Here is an 18115-nt window from a genome sequence, read left to right as displayed (position 1 = left end):
TGGAACCCCTGTCTCCTGCACTGGTAGGTGGATTCTTTACCACTGACCACCAGAGAGGCCCTTGTTCATACATTTCTGATCTCAGTTGAGAGTCGGTTGTTTAGATAAAGTAATGGATTCTATGATTGGCTCCTCTTATTTTCCTCTCTGTTTTCTTGGGCCTGAAAAGCGACAAACTGTTTCCCAGGCTCCCATGCATGCAGGTATATTAGTTGTAAGGGCTGCCATAACAAAACCACATATTGGATGGCTGAAACAACAGAAATTTATTTGTTTACAGTTCTGGAGGCCGGGGGAACAAGATTGAAGGGTCAGCGTGTTTGGATTCTCCTGAGGCCTCTCTCCTTGGCTTGCAGATGGTCGCCTCCAAGCATGTCCTCACATGGCCCTGGTGGCTCTTCTTCTTATAAGGATATCAGCTTTGTTGGATTAGGGCCCCACTATTATGACCTCCAGAATCACTGCAGATGGTGACTGCAGAGCCATGAAATTAAAAGACGCTTACTCCTTGGAAGGAAAGTTATGAATCACTCTTCAATGTAGTAACTTAGTAACTAGTAATTGCAGTAACTCATTGACTAATTGACTAGTAACTACATTTATTTATACCCAAGAAGCAGTTCCCATTTTTGGGACTGAGATGGACTGAGACTCAGCACAGAGGAGGTCCAGTCTTGGCTCTGCTTCTCTCTAGCTGTCTCATCGCCAGCTGGTGGCTTCTGCTCTGTGGGCCTTACTTTCGTCAATGGTAACATCAGAATCAAGAATCCCAGGTGTCCGTCTCAGTGGTGCTATGCTGTGTGACTTAGCAGTCCTCTAGTGGAAGCCAAAACATGTTGACGTGTGTGCGGGAATGAGGGGCAATCTGATGCAGAATCTGTCAATGGTCTGGGTGGACATTGATGCGCTGTGTTAGAAACACAAATGTCTTTGTGACAAGGGGGAATGGTGAAAGGCGAGGCTACAACTAAAAAGGCTTTTATGAGATGTGCTCTTCAGGGCACTCACCCCACGAATTCTCCATCAGAAAGGATTCCCTGGGGACTTCCCTGGCAGTCCAGTGGTTGATCCTGTGCTTCCACAGGGGGGAAGGGTTTGATCCCTTGTTGGGGAACAAAGATCCCACATGGCTTGCAATGCAGCCAGATTAAAAAAAAAAAGAAAAATCTACAAATGCAAACGGTTCTCTGGTCAGCAAACTTCAAGAAACGTTGTGTAACCTATTGCCTTTGCCAGCGTTCAGCGATCTCTAACAGGTTAAGGGCCCCTTGCAGTGAGGAAACCCGTCGATCAACCCCTTTACCAAATATGTTTGGCCACTAAACCCTTTGTTTTCCACATAGCACACAATAGCACCTGAAGCGCCACTGCTTTGGGGGCAACACTGAACTTTGGTGAATCTTGAAATCTTGCAGGATAAGCACAGACATTGAGAAGTCCCATTTGGTCCGGTGAATCCTGTCTGTGGCTTCCCTCACTCCTGACTAAAGCTGGGGCCTCAGGCTTCTCAGAAGAGGGAGGCCAGGTCAGAGTCCCCCACGTGTGGAGGCCACGTGGAGCTGGTTCTGGTACCAGGGGTGAGTCATGAGCACCCACATTTGGGACACAACCATTAGACATGAGTCATGGCCATATGGAAACCTTATTCACGTCTACCTTCCTTTTGGTCCCTAATCCTTTGTAATGCCCTGGTTTTATGACGTCACTTCAGGGGAATTAAGTTTGGACAGCATGGTGATGTAATTAATGTGACTCAGCTTCAATTAAAGTCTTCCGCCAGCATGCCATCTGACCCTATCAGTTTCACAGAGGGGATGGAGGCTGGGCAGATAGGTGCGTCTGCCAACCGGGGAAGGGATTTGCTAGACGGGTTTCATTTGGGGCTTTATTCCAGTCCTTGGTGTTGAACATCTAAGGCTTCCCTGAAGACACACTTTTCAACATTTCCTGGCTCAGCTATTAACTCAGGACCATTTTGGAGACTTTAAGGCACCCTGACCTGGGCGTTGTCCAAGTTCTTGATTCCCACAGCTAGTCTTTTCTGTCTATAGCTACTTTCTCCAAAAAGAAGTCTCCTTTTATCAATTCAAAACAAGTAAAAAAAAAAAAATCTGTTTTGTTGAGCAGTTATTAGTCATTGTGTCCTCTTTACGGGGGCATATTGACTTATCAAGAGGGTTTGGTGGTGGCCACGCTTTGACCTAAAAGTGACATAAATAGTGGGAATTTGACCTGTGTCATTGGGGGATGACCAGAGCAGCTTCAAATTTGCAAAAATATGCTCTTTCTCTCACTTCTGGAGCCACTGGGTATGAATATTTTCTTGTTGCTTTCCTTCTGAGAGCTACAATGCAAGAACCTTCTGGAACAGGCAAGCATGTCCCCAGCCTGGGACATACCTGTGCTGGCCTTCGCTGCCCTCTCTGCCCAGTTGCTTCGCCTTCCACACCCCGACTCCTCCTTCCTTTAACCATCCTGCTTCTTGCAGGTTCTGACCTCCAGTCCAGTTGGAGAGCCTGACAGCTGGCCGGGGGTGGGGGGGGGGGAGGGGGCGGGGGTTGGGGGGGCGGGCTTTGCAGGTGGGTAGTGCAGGGCTAGAGCCAATGGGTCTGTGACCTGAGCTGGGAGAGGGTGTCAGACCCTGTTCATCCCCTGATGCCTTTGGGGAGGAGGGGTGGCTAAAATAGCACCAAGATTTAACCTTGAGTCTAAGTGTGGGGTCCCCTGGGAGCAGCCTCGCTTTCCCTCTGGGCTGGCTGAGAGCATTTTCCTGCCCTACTGGGTGCTTGGCTGGACACTCTGACCCGTCATCTCCTAGAAAGGGCTGTGTACATTCTTGCCCTTCAGTGTTCGCCACGTGAGCCTTTTTATTCCTTCTTCCCCAGCTCACATGGTCCATTTCTGAGCCCCTTAGTGAGATATGGGAACAGCTACTGAGAATCACTAAGATGTATCGTGGTGGCTCAGTGGCAAGGAATCCACCTGCAATGCAGGAGACGCAGGAGACGTGGGTTCGATCTCTGGGTTGGCAAGATCCCCGGAGAAGGAAATGGCAACGGTATTCTTGCCTGGAGAATCCCATGGACAGAGGAGCCTGGCAGGCTGCAGTTCATGGGGTCACAGAGTCCGATAGGACTTTTCAACTAAACAAGCTGTCCTGGGCCAAGTTGGGCCAGGCCTGGAAATATCTCACCTGCATCACCTTGTTTTGTCCTTACTTGGACCACCTGTTGAGGAGTTGTTATCATCTCCAGTTTATCTTAATTTTTAGATTTATTTTTTAATTGGAGGAAGATGGCTTTACAGCATTGTGATGGTTTGTTACCTCCAGTTTAAAATGAGACAGTTGAGACTTCAAGAGGGTAAAGAAATACCTGGCCCAAAGTCTCCCGGCTAATCAGCTCTGGAACGCGGACTCACTCAGAGAAGCACGGATGGACCGTCGGCTCTGGCCCAATCCTGGCATAAGGAGCTTCAGGACGGAGACGTGAATGGGACCAGCCCCGTTCAGGAAGGGGCGTCTTTCCCAGTCTCCGGTTTAAGGAGAAGGGTGACACCTGGCTCAAGTCTGGAGCAGCAGCAGGGGCGAGGAAGGCAGAGGAAGGAAGAAGGCAGAAGATGACACAGCCCGTCCAGAAGCGCACCGGGCCCGCTGCAGCGCTCCTGCTGAAGGAGCTTCGCCCACCCGATGAACGCCGGCGGGCCGGCCGGGCCTCTCGATCCATCTGCGGCTCCATGAGGGCTGCTTGAAGGGCGTGAAGCAGAGAAGGAAGAGGTGGGTTTGGGAGGGTCCTCTGGCAGCAGGAGGAGGATGGGAGGGGCTGGAAAAGTTGCACAACCCGATTTTCTTTCTTCTTTTTCTGGAAAAAAAGAAAATGACCAATCTGTTTGAGTCCACTTCACTAGAGTCTTTTTAAGATTTTTTGATGTGGGCCATTTTTTTTTTTTCCCTCCAAAGATAAAGGTTTATTTATTTATTTAAATTTTGGCTGTACTGGGTCTTCACTGCTGTGTGGGTGAGCCGGGGGAGGCTACTCCTGGTCGTGGGGTGCCGGCTTCTCTTTGTGGGGATTTCTCTTGCTGCGGAGCACCGCCTCTAGGGCACACGGGCTGCAGTAGTTGTGGTTCCCGGGCTCTAGTGCACAGGCTGGGTAGTTGTGGCACATGAGCTAAGTTGGGCTTAGTGGCTCCACGGTATGTGGGATCTTCCTGGATCAGGGATTGAACCCGTGCCTTCTGCATTGGCAGGCAGATTCTTTACCACTGAGCCACCAGGGAAGCCCTGAGAGTCTTAAAGGTAGAAGGAATTTTCTATAAAAAATCAGAGAGAAAATTCAAGGACACCAAAAGTGATATTCCAATTTTGGAATGAAAGTGTCAAAATGAAAAAAAGAAAAGAAGGAAATAAATAAAAATGCCATTAAGATCTCACCCTTTGGTAGAGGGGTAATTAGTTTTGGAGCATCCATTGAGCTCACAAAAAAACCCTGAGATAATTCTCTGTGTAGCTGGGACTTCCCAAACAGCTGAATGGCTTTTGACACCTCACTCTGTCATACGGGTTTGGGGCCAGGAACCTATGAGGCTGGAGGAGCTTGCAGGAGAAGATCTTGAAAAGAGTGGCAGGGGGGTACGAGACCCTGAGGGCCTCTGAGACTTTTCAGGCAGCTGGCACTGACCCTAGCAGTGCTGTACATCATCAAGGCCTTGCTCTGGTGGTGGCGACCTGGATTGGAATAAGCCTGGGCTTTGGAGTCAGACCAACCTGACTCCCTGCACTTCAGCTTGCTAATCATGTAGCATGGACAAGGCCTTCAACTCCTCTGAGATTCTCTCACTTATACAATGGGCATAAAATTAGTTCTCACTTCATAGGTGGTGGTATAAGGAAAAAAATAATGCTCATAAAGCTTCTGGCCCTATTGGTCAGAGTTCTCCAGGGAAACCAAACCAAGTAGATACATCTCTATATGTCTACGTACAAAGAGATTTATCATAGGGATTGAATGTCTTGGTTATGGAGGCCGAGAAGGCCCATGATCTGCCATCTGCAGGCTGGAGACCCCAGAAAGTCAATGGTAGACCTGAGGACCAGGAGCTTTAATATTCCAGGACCGGAGAAGATGGACACTGAAGCTCTGTGAGAGAGAGAGAGATGGAGAGAGAAAGAGGCCCCCTTCCTCCACCATTTTGCCCTAACCTCAGAGGACTGGATGGGTCTGCCCACAGTACTGAGGGTGGGTCATTTTTACTCAGTCTGCTAATTCAAATGGTAATCTCCTCCTAAAACACTCCCATAAACACACCCAGAAATAAGCTATCAGGCATCCCTTAGCCCAGTCAAGCTAATACATGAAAAGAACCATCACAAATCCACTCCTTGTCAACCTGGCAGCTATACACATCTCCTAAACCATACTTAATCTCCAAATAAAGGCAATAATGAGGTCACACTTGCACTAACATCACACAACTATTCTGGTACAACTGAAAATACACTAATTCCTTTCCCCAAAGAGGAAGTAAAGTCCTTGAGTGATGTTTACTCTCCTGATATTCTGTACTTTGAATGCTATGATGTAAAATCAATGATCCTTAAAAAAAAATACTGATACAAAGTCAATACATCTTATGTTGCGTGATATGGGGAAAAGATAGGAAAGTAGATTTTGCTTAATATCTTCAGATGTTAGTATAGACACACAAATGTATTTGTGACAAAGGAGGAAATATTCATGACAATTCCAGTTCTAGCTACCATTATAGGTTGTGTGGTTGTAGCTGATATTTATGGGCTTCCCTGGTGGCTCAGATGGTAAAAAATCTGCCTGCAATGAGGGAGACCTGGGTTCAATCCCTGGGTTGGGAAGATCCCCTGGAGGAGAGCATGGCAACCCACTCCAGTATTCTTACCTGGAGAATCCCCATGGACAGAGGAACCTGGCGGGCTATGGGCGATGGTGTCGTAGAGTCGGACACGACTGAGTGACTCAACACACACAGAGCTGACATTTGTAACTATCTTCTACTGTCCATTCTGTATTCCCTTTGCCCTCAACAAACACTACAGTTAGTCATGATTCTTTACCTGGTAGGGTGACCTAAACCTTCATTTGTGAAGGGTCTGGTCTTAGATTTGGTGTAGTTTTTCACTGACCTTAATCACAGGGCATAGTCTTTCTAACAAGTGCCCTAAGGGCTCTCCTATCCTCCAGATTCTTCCTTACCTCAATGATTGCATGCTGCTGCTGCTGCTAAGTCGCTTCAGTCATGTCTGTCTCTGTGCAACCCCATAGACGGCAGCCCACCAGGCTCCCCCCTCCCTGGGACACTCCAGGCAGGAACACTGGAGTGGGTTGCCATTTCCTTCTCCAATGCATGAAAGTGAAAAGTGAAAGTGAAAGTGAAGTCGTGTCTGACTCTTAGCGACCCCATGGACTGCAGCCTACCAGGCTTCTCCATCCGTGGGATTTTCCAGGCAAGAGTCCTGGAGTGGGGTGCCATTGCCTTCTCCGCAATGATTGCGTCAGTTCAGTTCAGTTCAGTCGCTCAGTTGTGTCTGACTCTTTGCGACCCCATGAATCGCAGCACGCCACAGCTAGGATCAATTAAATGAGCCAACACCATAGCTCCTTGTTTTGCCTATTGATTCAGAGGCATGAGGAATACAACATGGGTGGGTGGCTCTCTTAACTTCCAGTTCAATGGAACGATTGTTGTGTCTCCTGGTGAAAGCATTCCTCTAGGCCAGCAGAGGATAGATTTGTGGGAACAGGAAGAGAAAAATTTGCTAGTGGTTGTTAGGGGTAAGCGTGAGTGGTGCCACTCCCATTTCTACCCCAGTCTCTCTGGAAATAGTTTCTCATGTAGAGAATGGTCAAATTAGTGGCCATCTCATAGGTGGTGGTATGAGAAAGAAGTATTGCTCAGAATGCCTCTGGTCTATAATAAGTGCTTAATGCATATAAAGTTTTTTTTTTCTTTTATTTATCTTTTAATTGAAGTATAACTGATTTACAATGTGGTATTAGTTTCTGGTGTAGAACTAACTGCTTTAACATATGTCTGAAATAGAATATATTAATAATAAAGATGTGTTTGAGCCTAGTTATAATGATTTAAAATTCACGGTCTGAAACCGCGATTATGTTTGCATCAACCTAATACTTCAGCCCCTGATGCCTAAGAAGAAGCACATTCTCTATGTCCATAATTCCCTTGTCACGCTTAAGAAAATTAAAAACAATTTTTTAGTATCATCTAATATCCAGTTCTTATTCGACATTCTACAGTTCCTAAAAATATCTTGTGTCTTTCCATTTCTTTAATGAATCACTCCCTTTTCCAGCCATTTTGTGTATTTGATGTGTTTGAAAAATGCTTTCGGTTTCAGATTTGTTTAAGAAGCTTCTTTTCTTCTCAAACCAACCCCAGTCTCTTCCTGTTACAAGTCCGTTCTGGTCCACACAGTTCTTCTCCCTTAAGGAGCATGTCCACGTGCGCAGGGAGATGACTTTCCCATAAGCTCTACAGAAAGTAGTGATTCCAAGAACGGACTTTGAAGTCAGAAGGTCTGGGTTGGAATTGAGCCCCACCACTAACTAGCTGGGTTAGGGCAAATTACTTAACCACCGTGAGGATCAGGTTCCCAAACTATTATTACTAATTACTTCCCAAATTATTACATGAAAACACGTAATAGTAATAATAGTCTCAGTTGAGTACAGTCGTTGGGAGGATTAAGTGAGTTCCTGGATGTTAAGGGCTTAGAACTGTCTGGCTTGTTTGAACACTCTGTAAAGGCTGTGTGTGTGCTAAGTCACTTTAGTTGTGTCCAACTCTTCGAGACCCCTGACTGAAGCCTGCCAGGCTCCTCTGTCCAGAGGATTCTTCCTGATCCGGGGATTGAACCCACATCTCTTACTCCTCCTGCATTGGCAGATGGGGTCTTTACCACTGGTGCCACCTGGGAAGCATGTATGGGCTCTCTTTAAAGATGCATCCTCTTCCTGCCAAGTTCTTCCCATTCCTTTCTCTCTATAGGTCATTAGTTTCCTAAGAAAATAGTCCCTAATGGAAGACATTACAGGTGTACTTCATTTTATTGTGTTTTCAAGATATTGCACTTTTTTCTTTCTTTTTACAAAGTGAAGGTTTGTGGCAACCTTGTATGGAGCAAGTCTATGGGCACCATTTTCCCAACAGCATTTGTTTGCTTTATGTCTCTGTGTAACATTTTGGTAATTCTTGGAATATTTCAAATTTTTTCATTGTTACTGTATTTCTTATGGTGATCTGTGATCAATGATTTTTTATGTTATTATTGTAATTGATTTGTCATTTTTTAGTAATTATTTGAAACTTGGTAGCGCTAGTGGTAAAGAACATGCTTGTCAATTCTAGAGATGTAAGAGTTGTGGGTTCAGTCCTTGGGTCAGGAAGATGCCCTGGAGGAGGGCCGGAGAACCCAATCCAGTATTCTTGCCTGGAAAATCCCATGGACAGAGGAGCCTGGCAGGCTACAGTCCCTAGGGTCCCAAAGAGTCAGACACAACTGAAGTGACTTAGCACACACAGCAATAAAATATTTGCAAATTAAGATATGTCCATTATTCTTTTAGATGTAATGCTATTACACAGTTAATAAACTATAGAGTAAACATAACTTTTATATGCAAAAAATCCATGTGGCTCAACTTTATCATGATATTTGCTTTATTGCAGTGGTTTGGAACAAAGCCCTCAGTATCTCTGAGGTCAGCCTGTATTCTATGACCCATTTTTCACCATAGGGTGATAGTACCAGCTGTCTCCTTGAATGGTGCTTTGGAACTTTTACAAAGAAGAAGTAGTTTCTGTAGAATGATACCCCTAGAAGGAACTTGCCGGAACTTTAAGTGTATCAGTAGCTATCATGTACTTAGCATCTATCTAAGGCCAGGCTCCGTGGGCATGGCACTCTGCCGCCGCTCTGGGAAGTAGACATTACCACTGCCATTCAACACACAGAAACCAGGGCTTAGGAGTCAAGTCACTTGCTCACGTTCACACAATCAGTAAGTAACAGCGTCGGCGTTCAAACTCCAATCTGGCTGCCAAGCACAGCTCTTTCCAGTAAGCCATGCTGAGTCTTTCCATAAAGACAGCTGGGTTCTGGTGTACTTAGCTGATCTCTCCCCAGATCATCAATTAAAAACATGAATGTGGAAAGGGTTATTTCTCTGTAGACAGGAAAAGTGGGACCCATCACTCTTAATTGGGAGCAATATCCAGTCTTCTTTTAGAAAGAGAAGGGAGAGGTCGTTCTCAGGAAAGCACTGAGCTGGCTTCTGGGGTTGCATCCTCTTAAATCCAGCACTTTGGAAAATTGTGTTGACTGGTAATTGGGAGGATTACTGTTGCCTGGTGACCAGGGGCACCTCAAACATACAGTCGAGTAAGGGGGAGAGGTGGTGTTCTTACCTCTTTTACATGCAGGACTTCAGGCCATTCCCGTCACCTGATTCAGTAAGGACAGGAGGCGACACAGCTCAGGATGAGTTAGAAAGCCCCTCGCTTCTGCTCAGTGATTCAGCTGGTCTTGCACGTTTCATACCTGAGGACGGTCTTCTCTTTGACCTGGTATTTTCCCTAGGGAAAAGTAGGGGGGTAAAATGTTTTTTTCCACAGAATATGTTTTCCTTTTTTAAAAATTAAATCTAACTGAGTCATTTTTAACCTTGGAATAAGGCTGTCAGAAGTTAGAGGGTGGGTCACAGTCAACCAAGGCAAAACATCTTCTCTTTCAGAGCATTTCAACCTTATTTGTATAAATAAAATGATTTCCCCCCAAATCTATGTTGTATGGATGAGTGAGTGAGTGAAAGTCGCTCAGTTGTGTCCGACTCTTTGAGACCCCATGGACTATACAGTCCATGGAATTCTCCAAGCCAGAATACTGGAGTGGGCAGCCGTTGCCTTCTCCAAGGGATCTTCCCAGCCCAGGGATGGAACCCAGGTCTCCCGCATTGCAGGCAGATTCTTCACCAGCTGAGCCACATGGATAGCCCATGTTGTGTGGATACTCGGAATAAGAACCGAAGATAGTGGACCCACCTTTGGGATGAAACCAGAGGCTGGGACCCTACTTACTGCCTCCCTTCTCCAGAAACCCTTCCAGTTCTCCCTGAAACCCTAAGGCTGTGTGGAACACAATTCCAGGACTCCTGTTATACCCTATCAGGCTTCCCAGGTGGCACTAGTGGTAAAGAACCCACCTGCAAATGCTGGAGACATAAGAGGCGTGAGTTCGATCCCTGGGTGGGGAAGATCCCCTGGAGGAGGCCATGGCAACCCGCTCCAGTATTCTTGCCTGGAGAATCCCGTGGACAGAGGAGCCTGGCGGGCTACAGTCCATGGGGTCACACAGAGTCAGGCACATCTGAAGTGGTTTAGCGCACACACGCGGACATCTAAATAAAGTTATGTACTTTAGTTAACACTATGTATTGATATTGGTTCATTCATTTGTAACAAATGCACTGTTGTAACAAGATGTTAATAATAGAGGAAACTGGGTGAGGGGTACATGGGAACTCTGTACTACCACTGACCAAAAAAAAAAAAAAAATCCAAAACCATTCTAAAATTAAAAGTTAATTTTTTTAAAAAGGTCTATTCCATTACATAATAGTTTCTACTGTAGGAAAGGTTATTTTTAATTCAGTCTAGTCCTTCCTGGTCCTACATAGAGGCTAAAGGGATTTAAAAGGCTGTGATCAGGGTCTAGACTTATAAAATCCACATGTCTCGCTTCACCAGCTTGGGATACCGAATGGGGGGCAGTCACATCTTTTTCAACATGCAGGGTGATGGACTCGCATTCCCCGTTGAAAGACTCGAGAAACTTTCTGCTGTGCCCTTGGCCAAGACAGCCTGGTCCTATTCTCATTAGGGAGGGTCCCAGTGGTTGAAGAGGGCGCTGCCTCTGAGGGTCCGGGCATAACTGGACAGAGGCCACGTTCTCCATCACACCTGGGCGCCTTTGCTTCAGGCCTGGCGTCCCTGATGGCCCTGGCTCCTTGTTCCCCAACTCAGACATCTTCAAGGTGTCTGGTGGCTTGGAGACCTCTCCAGCCTCTGTGACCTGAAGTCCCTGAGGACTTCAAAATGAAAACGTGGTCCTTCTCCCTCAATTTCAAGCTTGCCCATTTCCTACTCCAGGGGCAGTGATATTCCTCTGCCAAGGGAACCCCTGACTTGATTTTCCTGCTGTCCTTGATTTTCCTGTTCTGTCCTGGGTAGAGAAAACCACTGCCGCTGGTGACTCTGACTTACACACAGGACTCCATCTCTCCTCTCTTTTTTAAAAAGAGACTGATTTATTTATTTTTGGCCTTGTGGGCTCTTCGTTGCTGCACGAGGACTTTCTCTAGCTGCAGTGAGGTGGGGGGCTTCTCTTCATTGCGGTGTCCCAGGCTTCTCCTTGCAGGGGCTTCTTTGACGAGAGCACAGGCTCTCGGGCGCAGGGGTTTTAGAAGCTACGGTGCACTGGTGTAGTTGCTCCGAGGCACGTGGGCTCTTCCCAAAGCAGGGACGGGAGCTGTGTCCCCTGCTTTGGCAGGTGGAGTCTTAGCCACTGGACCACGAGGGAAGTGCAGCTCCCTCTCTTTCAACACACGTGGAGGTGGCAGGGAGGTGAGGTGCTCCTTGCCCCGGAAGAGAAAGGACTCAAGTTCTGGCCTGTGTCCCCTAGCTCTGTGAGGTTACCATCCTCAATCTTCCCTGTGGCTCAGACGGTAAAGAATCCGCCTGCAATGCTGGAGGCCTGGGTTTGATCCCTGGGAGATCCCTTGGAGAAGGGAATGGCTACCCACTCCCAGTATTCTTGCCTGGAGAATCCCCTGAATAGAGGAGCCTGGCTGGCTACAGTCCATGGGGTCACAAAGAGTCAGACACGAAGGGGCGTCTAAACACACTCACACACACACGCAATCTTCTGGGACCTCAAGTTTTCTCATCTGCAAATTGGAGAAAGCAGAGACAGACTTAGAAGAGACAAGCTCAATTATTCTTGTGTTAATTATTATTCTTGTGTTATTCTTGACTATTCTTGTATTCTGGATAGAACAGAGTGTTCTATTCAAATCCAGGGCTGTTCCCAGAGGCCACGGCTGGAGCCCAGGGTCTAGATACCTAGGAAATATCCCTTGGCCAGAGGGTAGGGGGTTGGTTCATCTTCAGGGACAGGTAAGGAGAGGCAAGCCTGGCTCGGACCCCAACTTAATCTTAAACCTACTCTGAAGTACTGATGCGGTTGATCTCTGAGCTTAGCTTTGTGAGAATACTGTTCCTTAATGATCTAAGATTCTCTCCAAGGAATAAGCAATTCCCTCCCCCACCAGAGAGCACATTCACTAGATAGGGTCAGAATTTACTTTTTTGTTTGCAAAATCCAAGTCTTTTCAGTTTTCCCTCCAAAGCAATGAAAAGGAATCTGGCTGCCGGGACAAGTCACAAGGAGGATGAAAGCAGCTTTCCTGAGGTTCAATTCTTGCGGAAACAATCTTCCTCTTCTCTTCTCCTCCCACCCCTCCCCGACTTACAATGCTCCCAAGTGTATATTGTTTTTAAATGTCAAAGAGAAAAAGAAAAAGAAAGAGAGGGAGAGAAGCCCCTTTGGCTCTGACTGTCACATTCTGGCAAGGGGAGTAGAAAGGCAGAAAGAACAAGTGGCGGAATTAAAGAGATGCAGATTTTTTTGTCTCCCCGCCCCTATTCAGGTCTCCAGCCTTCCCCTCTTCCCTCTCCACTGTCTCAGCTCCCCTCCCCCGGGTTGCATTGAAATGTCAAATGCAGCAGTTTGCAGCTGAAAGGGGGGTCCCTGGTGGGAACGGACTGCCCTTCTAACCTGCAGGCTCAAGCTGGTTCCTTCGGTCCTTGTGTTTGCTTCCCCCTTTCCTGGGCGTCTCTCATCCTTTCCTGGGCGTCTCTCATCCGCAGATTTTGTTTGGGATGGAGGAGGAGGGGGAGGGGGTGGGGAGTCCGATGCTTCCCACCTACGGGTGTGAAGGAGGCGCCCTGTAACACCCTTGGTCCCTTCTTGACCCCAGTTCCTCCGACCTCCAGCTGGTACTAAAAGAGATGATTCCTCTGGGGCTTTTCATTTTCTGCCTTGAAAGAGAAGGGCCGGGGAGAGATGTTCCAGGTGGTGTGCTGGGAAGGATGGCTCTATCTGGCCATTTCGCCCCTATCCCAGGGCTTCTAACCAGTCAGGCCGGAGGTCAAGACAAAGCAGGAGTGTGATGTGCTTTCCTGAAAACGTGTACACTGAGGGTTGGAATATTTTATGAAACCTGGAGTGAGTGAGGGTGTGGAAAACGGGTGTTTTCTTAAATTGCTGGGGGAGGCAAAGTGGGGGAGTTTTCCAGAGAGCTTTTCGGCAAGAAGGGTCAACAACCTTAGAGAAAGTGCAAATGCCCGATTCAGCAATTCCAATTCTAGGAATTTTTTTTTCCCCTAGTAGTATAACTAGGCAACTGAGAAAAGAGTTCTGCATGAGGCTGTTTGTCCCAGGAATATTTGTAAAACAGCATGATTGGAAACATCCTAATCTCTCTCTGTAAAGGATTAAAAAAGAAATGCTGGCCCCATAGAGTCATTAAACATGATCTTGTAGATTTATATTTGCTGATGTGGAAAGATACCCACAAAAACTAAAGAAAATAAAAGATCATACAATGCTATATATAGTTCTTTCTCATTTTTTTACATTAAAGGATATATATGAGTAGAAAAGTGTGGAAGGATGGGCATCCATCTGTTATGTCTGGATGGTAGAATTATGGATATTTGTCATCTTCTTTATGATTTCTAATGGTTCCTAGTTTTCTGACATTCACAAGTGTCAACCACAAATTGACACTTGCCATGGCACTTGCCATCCACCTCTGCGTATGTGCATGCATGCTAAATCGCTTTAGACGTGTCCAACTCTTTGCAATCATATGGACTGTAGCCTGCCAGGCTCCTCTGTCCATGGAATTCTCCAGGCGAGAATACTGGAGTGGTTGCCATGCCCTCCTCCAGGTGATCTTCCTGACCCAGGGATTCATCCTGCATCTCTGATGTCTCCCGCATTGGCAGGAGTGTTCTTTACCACTAGCACCACCTAGGAAGTCTGCCGTCCACCTCTACAAGGATTAAATCATGTGTTGCTGCTGCTGACCTTCAATACCCCTGAAGAGGTTCAGGGTGGAGCAGAAATGAGGCACTCTGTGCTCTGGGAAAACTGGCAGAATAGGTCTTCAGATATTTAGATATCCTCAGGAGCTGATTTTATAAGCCCAATTCTTATATCTCCTCATATCTAGAAAAACATGAAAATCCTTCATGGTGACACTGTTCCTTGTGACTTGTGAAGGATTCACAAGACTAGTAGAAACCTGGAAAAACATGCATTTGACTGCACGTACTCCCCCTTTACCATGAATCACATATATACTGACCTTTCACCCTGCCTCTTGGGAGCAGTTTCTCAGAGCTATCTGAGGTGCTGACTCCCAGGCTACAGTCCTCATTCTGCCCCAAATAAAACTTAACTTACAACTCTCACATTGTGCATTTTTAAAAAGTTGACACAGATATTCCTATTATGATGAAAAAGTCCACAGAATTACTCATTAAAAAGAGTGTAAATTAACTTTAGCCCCTTTGGGAAGGATTCCTGTTTTTTTCTTTCTGTTGTGCAAATAAAAATTTCCTGGTAATTAAAATTCTCACATTAAAAAACAAAGGCAGAAATTCTTTGTTTCTGGTATATTAGAAGCAAAGCAACTAATAACTGATAGGTTGCAAGATACACAGTGAAGTTTAATAATTCTTTCTTTGCTTACATAGTGTTTCAATGTGACGGCTCTCTTGGTAAAAAATGAGTTTTCATCTCTCCTGTGCTCTGAGCTGGGTGACTGTCTTTTACTTGACTTCTCCCAGGCTACGTCAGCCTTTCTGCTGATACTTTGTGCAACCACTTCTAACCCCCACATCAGGATACATCAATCAACCTGTTTAAAAGGAGACTATCCTGGACAACCCAGGACAAGTGGACATCACAATAAGACATGCTTTCCTTAACAGGAGATTTCTGTAAGCTTCCCAGCTTCCCCTACCCAACATCGTTTCCCAAGTGGACTAAAGTTATTATTTGAACTTTATGTGATTCTTCCTTTAGAGTCAAAACTGGGTCCTTTTCCTTATATGTCCATGATTAGGTAAGTTCTTGGCTTTAGATATCACATATTACAAAGGTCAAAGTCCTGGTTCTTTTTTTCCAAATACAAGCTGGTGTTTCTAGGAAATACACTGCAGGATTTATCTGAATTTCCAACTTGTGCTTGAGGGGGAGTGGCTGAGTGAAATAAAAGGCTCACCATTAGCATATGGGTATCAGCTGCTATATTGGGAAGTTGGGGGCATGCCTTGAATGATGCAATTGACTCCTGGTGCTCATGTTCCTGTCAACCTCATCAAAGTAAAACTAGAGCTGGACAGTAGTTAAAGTGGTAAAAACAGATTCTGTCCAGGAACTATTGCTATAGAGGAAAACTGATCTCAGTTATGAATACAATGTGGATAGGAGGGAATTGATAGTCAAAGAGCAGGATAGTGGGTGATGGGGCGAGGATCAGTGGATGGAAGATTACTAAGAGGAAACATCAAGGATAAGAGGATATTCTTGCCGAAGGCAGGCCAGGGTGATCAAATATCACCTGGGGGATGGTAGTTCAGTTCAGTCGCTCAGTCTCGTCTGACTCTGCAACCCTATGGACGGCAGCACGCCAGGCCTCCCTATCCATCACCAACTCCCAGAGTTTACTCAAACTCATGTCCATTGAGTCGGTGATGGCATCCAATTATCTCATCCTCTGTCAGCTCCTTCTTCTCCCACCTTCAATCTTTCCCAGCATCAGGGTGTTTCCATGAGTTAGTTCTTTGCATCAGGTGGCCAAAGTATTGGAGTTTCAGCTTCAGCATCAGTCCTTCCAATGAACACCCAGGACTGAATTCCTTTAGGATGGACTGGTTGGATCTCCTTACAGTCAATGGGACTCTCGAGTCTTCTCCAATACCACAGTTCAAAAGCATCAATTCTTTGGCACTCAGCTTTCTTTATAGTCCAACTCTCACATCTATACATGACTACTGGAAAAACCATAGCTTTGACTAGATGAAACTTTGTTGGCAAAGTAATGTCTATGCTTTTTAATATGCTGTCTAGATTGGTCATAACTTTTCTTCCAAGGAGCAAGTGTCCTTTAATTTCATGGCTGCAGTCACCACATGCAGTGATTTTGGAGCTCAAAAAAATAAAGTCTATCACTGTTTCCACTGTTTCCCCATATATTTGCCATGAAGTGATGGGACCAGATGCCATGATCTTAGTTTTCTGAATGTTGAGTTTTAAGCCAACTTTTTCACTCTCCTCTTTCACTTTCATCAAAAGGCTCTTTAGTTCTTCTTGCTTTCTGCCATAAGGGTGGTGTCATCTGCATATTTGAGGTTATTGATATTTCTCCCAGCAATCTTGATTCCAGCTTGTGCTTCTTCCAGCCCAGCATTTCTCATGATGTACTCTGCATGTAAGTTAAATAAGCAGGGTGACAATATACAGCCTTGACATACTCCTTTCCCAATTTTGAACCAGTCTGTTGTTCCATGTCCAGTTCTAACTGTTGCTTCCTGACCTGCATACAGATTTCTCAAGATGCAGGTCAGGTGATCTGGTATTCCCATCTCTTGAAGAATTTTCCAGTTTATTGTGATCCACACAATCAAAGGCTTTGGCATAGTCAATAAAGCAGAAATAGATGTTTTTCTGGAACTCTCTTGCTTTTTCAATGATCCAGCAGATGTTGGCAATCTGATCTCTTGTTCCTCTGCCTTTTGTAAATCCAGCTTGAACATCTGGAAGTTCACAGTTCATGTACTGTTGAAGCCTGGCTTGGAGAATTTTGAGCATTACTTTACTAGCCTGAGAGATGAGTGCAGTTGTGTGATAGTTTGAACATTCTTTGGCATTTGATCAGATTTGGAATTTGATCAGATATCTAGAATGTTAAGATATTGAGGGTAGGGGATTCTGATTATAACAGTTAAATATGATTCTTGCTAAAACTGGGCAATGCAAAATCAGACACAAAGTCCAAAAGTCCAAGTCCAGTTGGGAGGAAAATTGTGAGGAGCCTGCGTAGCGTTTGACCAAGGAGAGCCCAGTATTTCCCGTCTGGCAGTCTGTAGACTGACCTCTCACAGATGGTGATGGGGGAGAGAGGATGAAGGCTGGGGAAAGGCAGCCTTTATTTGTGCTTATTCTGCAGCTGGGGGGAATGTGTCCGAGCTGTAACACAGCTCACGTGGCTTTAGCTGCTGTTGGCACACAGCTCTGCCCAGGTGCTGGCCATCACTGGCAGGGAACAGCGTGTGTACTCGTGGCTATCTCTTGGCCATCTTGTCCTTGCTAAGGAGATGTTCCCCGACAGCCACAGAATGGAAAGATTCACCAAGGAAACCCTCTGAAACTCTCGCAAGGATGCCTGAGTCTGTGACGCACTCGGGGTTCAGGAAGACCGCAGGCCCACCAGCCTCTGGGATGTCTCTTTGGTACCAGCCCCTTTGTCTGCCTGGTAATGCAGAGGTGGTTCAGTGTGGGGTGGACAGGGCTGGAGGGAAAGTGCCGTGGCTGCTGCTTCCCTGGCAAAGAGCAGTTTGGGGGAAACAAAAGACAGCTGGGTAGGAAACAGCAAGGTGCTTCCATGGAGACTTTCATTTGTTAACTCAGGCCATGCTAAGCAACAGCTAGAAGGAGCCTTGGGCATCTGGGTCTGGCCAGACAACAATTCCTTGTTGTTTTTGTTTTTTTTCACCATAGATAGGGGGCCTTTCTCTGGGACTGAGATGTATTCTCAAAATTTTTCTACAGTTAGCGTTTCCATACTCTTGTCTGGAGAATCCCATGGACGGAGGAGCCTGGTAGGCCCTGGTAGGCCCATGGGGTCACTAAGAGTCGGGCACGACTGAGTGACTTCACTTTCACTTTTCACTTTTATGCATTGGAGAAGGAAATGGCAACCCACTCCAG

General features: G+C 46.0%; 1 long non-coding RNA gene across 1 annotated transcript; it reads right to left on the bottom strand.

The window, feature by feature from the left end:
- Positions 1-3382: 3382 nt before the first annotated feature.
- LOC122706281 lies at positions 3383-12931 on the bottom strand. The gene is made up of 3 exons (XR_006344355.1): positions 12890-12931; positions 9463-9630; positions 3383-3860 (listed from the first exon to the last, which is right to left on the bottom strand). It is a non-coding gene; the product is annotated as an uncharacterized LOC122706281 (long non-coding RNA).
- Between the last annotated feature and the right edge of the window lie 5184 nt (positions 12932-18115).

Source organism: Cervus elaphus, chromosome 13, assembly GCF_910594005.1.
Source record: "Cervus elaphus chromosome 13, mCerEla1.1, whole genome shotgun sequence".
NCBI classification, from domain to species: Eukaryota; Metazoa; Chordata; class Mammalia; order Artiodactyla; family Cervidae; genus Cervus; species Cervus elaphus.
The sequence above is the reverse complement of the archived record's forward strand: the minus strand, read 5'-3'. Positions and strand labels throughout refer to the sequence as shown.